Consider the following 6,164-nt stretch of genomic DNA (forward strand, 5'->3'; position numbering starts at 1 on the left):
CGCATGCACCCATACTGACTGTATGTACCCCGCATGCACCTATACTGACTGCATGTACCCCACATGCACCCATACTGACTGTATGTACCCGCATGCACCCATACTGACTGTATGTACCCCGCATGCACCTATACTGACTGTATGTACCCCGCATGCACCTATACTGACTGTATGTACCCCACATTCACCTATACTGACTGTATGTACCCCGCATGCACCCATACTGACTGTATGTACCCCGCATGCACCCATACTGACTGTATGTACCCCGCATGCACCCATAATAACTGTATGTACCCTGCATGCACCCATACTGACTATGTACCCCGCATGCACCCATACTGACTGTATGTACCCCACATGCACCCATACTGACTGTATGTACCCGCATGCACCCATACTGACTGTATGTACCCCACATGCACCTATACTGACTGTATGTACCCCACATGCACCCATACTGACTGTATGTACCCCACATGCACCCATACTGACTGTATGTACCCCACATGCACCAATACTAACTGTATGTACCCTGCATGCACCAATACTGACTGTATCTACCCCGCATGCACCTATACTGACTGTATGTACCCCGCATGCACCCAAAATAACTGTATGTACCCCGCATCCATCCATACTGACTGTATGTACCCCACATGCACCAATACTAACTGTATGTACCCTGCATGCACCCACATTTATTACATATTATTTATTTATTATCAGTTAATTTATGTAGAGCGCCTGTAAGGATCACTATTCGTCCGGAACCCAGCTGCGACGGATGCTCCCTCTGTCGTGCGCGTGCGCAGTAGGGCGCCATCGACCCACTTGCGAGCATCCTGCGCTCGCGAGCGGGTCTGAATGACCCCCTCAGACCCTCTCGCTATGATGCGAACGCTCGTAGCTGACCGATAGTCGTGATCTGCATATGCATTGCATTGCGCATGCGCGAACCACAGCGAGAGATCGGGAAGTGTACGCTCGCCCAGCATAGACAGCCAGCTGAATGAGTGACAGGACAATCCATTTTTTGGTGGTAACTGTGGCAGACCACTAGAAACGGGGAAGTGGAGATGCAAACGCAGGCGTGCCCGAGTGTCCCAACGCCGTTACAGAGGCATGCATAGTTAACAGGCAGCGTCATAGTACACGTCACCTGGCTGAAATACACACTGAAGTGATTGCCGCGCTTGCGGCAGGGTATGGTCAACCTTAAGCACTGTGATCGCATCCGATGGTAACCGATGTACCAATGGTTTCAAGCACTTCCAGGAGATGACGTGCGCAAGTGGGCGGCTTATGAATGGCTGGTGGGCGTCTGCATACACAAAGTGATCGCACGCCAAGACATAGTGGACGTTCTAATGCCCTGCCGTGCGATCGCCTGCCTTGCTGGATGTGCGCTGGATTTGCATACTCATCGAGCGAGAGGGTCTGAATGAGCTCCTCAGTGAGTCCTCAGGCTGCGAATACCGTCGCAGTGACTAATTTATGCACGCCCAGGAAATGCTATTGAATTGAACAGGCTCGCCTGCGTTTTCCCAGCCACTCCCCCATCACCACCCCCAGACGCTCACAGCCTGTCACTGCGATGCATCCCTCTGTGCGTCTGTGATCACGTGGCGGTGCATGCGCAGTGTTTAACAATCGATCTGCGCACGTCATTGCAATTGCGCACGTTGCTGAATCAGGCCCATATTCCACATAGCGCTTTAAGAGAGTATTTGACCTTTCACATCAGTCCCTGCCCCGGTGGAGCTTACAATCCATGGGCCTGATTCAGATATATACGCAATATATAGTGCGCATGCATCTTAGCCGCAATGCGAACGCGCGGCGATTGAATTGCAATCAAATGCGATTGTAATGAGGATTTATTCAAGGATGATTGACAGACAGAGGCCGTTCTGTGGGAAGTATCGGAATGGCGGCAAAAAGGCGGATGTGTCGTGACCGTTTTCAGGGCGCATATCTGCCTACATCTGCGATCCCGTATGCAGCAAATATAGCGCCAGTGTCTCAGTTCCCACAGCCATTCTCAGCGACCATTGGATTACGCAGATGGTCGATTATCAAAGGATCTGTGATTGCCGCTGTGTATTCGTGCGCACTTGCTTGGATCAGCGATGGGGGTCCTCAGTACATTTCCCGGCGGCTGCAGCAGTAGCATATTGTTTGCTCGCCAGCTGCGCACGGGATCTCAGCGGCGATGCCATGGCCCTATGTTCCCGCCCACATACAGTATACCCACCAGCGTTATTTTGTGCCAGGAGCCCGTTAAGCTGGCAGGATGATTTGTATCACACCTTATGTTTGTCTCTGTAGCTGGTGCCCGTGTCCTTCAAAGAGTTTTTGTTTAGAATGAGTTGTAATTATTTGCACAGCCCAGCGGCATCTCTGGGGCATTAGCCAATCGCTATCAAGGAACTCACCTCCTCCGGATCCTCCTTAAGTACACAGTTCATTAAAATGTTCCTCACGTGGCTGAGAACTGAAGTGCTCTCTTCCATTATTGGCATTAGCTGAAGTCACATAGAAACTTCTATAATATGTAGTAGGGAACAATGATATATATATGTGTGTGTGTGTATATTGAGGGGAATTGGTATGAAATACCGCCGACCGCATGGCCGGCAGTTCGATTCCCGGCAGCGGCAGCCCAACATCAACAGAAATCCCGGCAGCGGAAGCCCGACAGCACTGGAAATCCTGATCGTGGATAGGTAAGTATTGTCTAACCTAACCCCCCTAACCCTCCTTAGGGGTGCCTAACCCTAACCTCTCCCCCAAGTGCCTAACCCTAATCCCCCCTGTAAGTGCCTAACCCTAACCACCCGCTTCCCCGCTGCCCCCGGGGGGGTGCGTAGCCCTAAGTCCCCCCCCGGGGTGCCTAACCCTCCCTCCCCCTAGCCTAACCCCAACCCTCCCGGGGGGGTGCCTAACCCTAAGTCCCCCCCCGGGAGCCAAAAACCTAACACCCCCCCCCCAAGGCTGTCCGCTCGCAGCGCCCGGCATCACTACGATCGGGATGCCGGGCGCCAGTCTCCCGGCGTCGAGTAAATGCCGGGCGTCTACATCTCAGTCAGCTTCCCGATTGCATACCTATTGAGGTGTGTAGTGTGATCAGATTTCCACAGCTAAAGGGCACATCGGCGGCTGAAATTCATCGCCAACGTTTCGACGTGTACGGTGATGGCGTCAGGTCACGGAAACAGATTTGGGTTTGGTGCACGGCCTTTAATAATGGGAGGAAAGACGTTCAAGATGAGCAGCGATCCGGCCAAGCCCGTCCACCACAGATGACGATTTGGGCCGCATTGAAAGTCTGATTCAGGAGGACAGACGCTGCTGAGTTAGTGATATTGCTGAGGAACTGACCATCTCAGTGGGTGCTGTGCACAACATCGTTCATGAGCACCTGGGGTACAGGAAAAAGTGTTCCCACCGGGCACCGAAGCATCTCACAGAAGTTCACAAAACCAATAGGATGGGATCGTCTAAGCCTCTAAACCAGTCATGAGGGGCTATGTGATAGCTTATGTCTCATACAGGAGAAAATCTCTTAAGCAAAGGTTCCACCAGGCCAGTATTTCAGTAGCCACAGCTTATGCCAAAATGTTACAAGACCCTTCTGATTCTCATTCTAAGGGATATAGGGGCCCATTTATTAAGGATCGCATTTTGTAATGCGATCAGGGCATGCAGTATCGTCCATGATTGCATTGCAAAATGTGTTCATACCGGCTGAATGTATCACCCGGCACATGCAGGGAGACGGGCTCCGAAAAGAGCCCGTCCCTGCGATGTGGCCGGAGCGCATTCCGGGCTGCTGCGCATGCGCAGTCCCGCGGACTGCACATGAGCGGCGCCCATTGCCAGCGGAGGGATCTGGAAGATCTCTCCGCTGGCTGAAATGCGATGAGTGCCCATAGGACACAGCGGCTAACGCTATCGTCAGACGGCGTTAGCTGCTAGGGTCAATATCGGGAATGCTTCGCATTCCCGATATTGATACATTTGGCAGCATCGCATCCCCCATGGAAACCTATGGGGGAGGCGGCTGCCGGCGGCAATGGAGGGATTGCAGCAGGTATCTCCGATACCTGCTGCGGTCCCTCCTTCATACATTCGGGGGATACTAAGTATTTGAGGTAAACCCCCGAAAACAGGTGTTTTCGGGGAATTTACCTCAAATGCACTTTGATAAATGGCTAAGGCTTTATATGACCAGATATGTACCGAACAAGCCCAAACAAATCTCAATTATCAAAAAAACAAATACTTTCGTTGGGGAAACCGTCCTGGTAAGCTTTTAGCAAGAATGGTAAAATCCTACACGTCTTCTAAGCCTATTTCTTTAATAAATTTGACCCCCTCCGAGTCTACTAGGATCCCTGATAAAATCGCAGAAGCATTTTTACAATATTCTGAAAAATTATACCAGGCACCTATGGATGACTCCGATAAAGGAATGAAGTTTTTGGAAGAGGCACGATTAACCAAACTTACACCATTAGATAGAGAGATCCTTCTTTTACCTATAACAGAGCAAGAGATTACTTCTATTCTAAAAACGTTACCTACTGGTAAAGGAAGCTATCCCACTACTACAAATTCTGCAGGTGTTCGAGGAGATAGCGGGTTTTAAAATTAACTATGCTAAAACAGAGGCCTTGGCCTTTTTTAGGGAGGCGAAGGCAGGCTGGGAAAATTCCTTTCCCTTCAAATGGGCAGATAAATACATTACTTAGGGGTCAATATTCCTTTGCACCCTTCTCAACTATATGTGGTTAACTACACCCCACTATTGTTAAAAACACATAATGATTTCAATAAATGGGCCCATCTTCCACTATCCTACATAGGTAGATGTCACCTCTACAAAATGATCAGTTTCCCCAGATTCCTTTATATTCTCCAAATGTTGTCAATTATCCCAGACAAAAGAGACCTCAAATTTTGTAATCAGGCTCCAAAAATTTATATGGGCAGGAAAACGACCCAGAATTTCACAGCAGACACAGGGCCTGATTCAGAGCCGGACGCTATTTGCGGTAGTTCGTTCAGAAGATAGGGGTGGCTATTCAAATGAACCGTTCGCTCTTTGCGGTCTGTTCACGCCTCTATGTCTGAACGAGCGAACAAAACTTGCGGTCGTTTTTTGGATAACTACGCCCCCTGGCCGCTCGCATCCTACGTCATGTCCGCTATTTATTAGATTAATCGAGTACATCGACCAGCGTATGAACTGCTCGCTATTCTTGTGGTTGGTTTTTCCTACCGCAATCATGCGAGCAGTTCTGGCTATAAAATAACCCAGTGACGTGGTCAATGACGCTGCTGTATTAATTATGCACACCCATAAAACGCCCGTTTTGACCTTTAAGCACGCCTGCGTTCGGATCTCCACTCCCCGTTTTCAAGCACCTTCCCCTGTTACCGCCCACATACGCCTCCTCCTGTCACTCAAAATAGCAGGCACTCGCTATTTTGCGAGCACATGAATTTCGGCCGCACTGACTGGTTCGCGCATGCGTATAACGATCCGTACGCATGCGCAGTTGGGCAAACATCGCTCCGAGCGAGTGCATCTGAATCAGGCCCAATATCTTATGCTGAAATGCATCTAAAAATATTACACAGAGCATACTACACCCCTAAATTGAAATATATTATTGGTGATGCGTCTGACGCCAACTGTTATAAATGCTCAGCGCCTAACGCTGATATCGTACATTGCCTATGGGATTGTCCACAGGTACAAGTCTTCTGGGAGGAACTTAATAATTATATTAAAGAAATTCTAAAAATTGATTTTGTGATTCTCAGAGAGTGGGCTTTTTGGAATATATCGGAAAACACACATTCTCAGAGACTGACTAAGGGAAATAAACTACTTATGACCAAATTGAGTAGTTTATTTAAAAAGACCATTCTCTCACAATGGATTGACCCTCACCCACCTACTCTTACATTATTACACCCTAGAATTATATTTTTGTTTACAATGGATTGGACAGAGACGTCCACTAATAAAGAAAAATATGCTGAAAGATTTTTTGGCATATGGTTGCCCTATATTCGTACTCTTTCCCCATCACTTAAAGACTCCATACGGAAATGCTTCCAACTAACATCATGGTATAATTTGGAAGTGC

The sequence above is a fragment of the Taudactylus pleione genome, unplaced genomic scaffold (assembly GCF_031769625.1).
Source record: "Taudactylus pleione unplaced genomic scaffold, aTauple2 ptg001046l, whole genome shotgun sequence".
Classification (NCBI taxonomy): domain Eukaryota; kingdom Metazoa; phylum Chordata; class Amphibia; order Anura; family Myobatrachidae; genus Taudactylus; species Taudactylus pleione.